This window comes from Austrofundulus limnaeus, unplaced genomic scaffold (genome assembly GCF_001266775.1).
Source record: "Austrofundulus limnaeus strain Quisiro unplaced genomic scaffold, Austrofundulus_limnaeus-1.0 Scaffold847, whole genome shotgun sequence".
NCBI classification, from domain to species: domain Eukaryota; kingdom Metazoa; phylum Chordata; class Actinopteri; order Cyprinodontiformes; family Rivulidae; genus Austrofundulus; species Austrofundulus limnaeus.
In genome coordinates, this window is record NW_013953249.1 from 59,194 (window position 1) to 59,929 (window position 736).

Here is a 736-nt window from a genome sequence, read left to right on the forward strand (position 1 = left end):
GAACCTAGACGTAGATAACCCTATCCTCTGATCTTTAGAACTTGTAAAAGCAGTAACATTGGGAGGGTTACAAAAGTGGCGAGCCAGCCAGGAGAAGTTGGTTTAGCACTTAGGATGGACTCTACCCCAAGATAAAAAAAAACACAAAACCTAGAATTTTTTCATTGTACCACAGATTTCTAAAATTGAGTTGTTGAAACTAAACAAAACAAAAACAAAAAAACGTTATTTAAGTAGTTACATTTTTTCTTTGCTAAATGGATCTCTGCAACCAGTTTGATGTACATGGGCCTAGCTGTCTTTTTGTCTCGGGCGTAGATGAAGCTTATGCTGATGATCAGATTAAGGATTTCTTTAATGTTAATGGAGACATTAAAAAGATAGTGAGAATTCCCGATGACCTGGACCAGCCACAAGGTCGTGCTCTCATTGAGTATTCATCTGACCGAGCTATATCCAGGCTCGATCCAGCGCAACTAGGTAACAGGGCAAGCCCTAATGACCCGAGTGTAAACTGGTATGTCAAATCTATTCGTGAAATGTGCCAGGAAGAACTTGGAAGAGAATTGGCTCAAAAATGTCTAGCTGAACTAAGCTTACTTGYCGGAACAAGTAAAAGTAGTTTTTGGGATGTATTCCAKAACGAGTTGCAAAAGYCCCAGTTGGAAAYTTCTACTTCTCAGAGTCCTGATACTCAGTTTCAGCCTTCTGACCAGCAGGGTCCTGCTCTCACCAA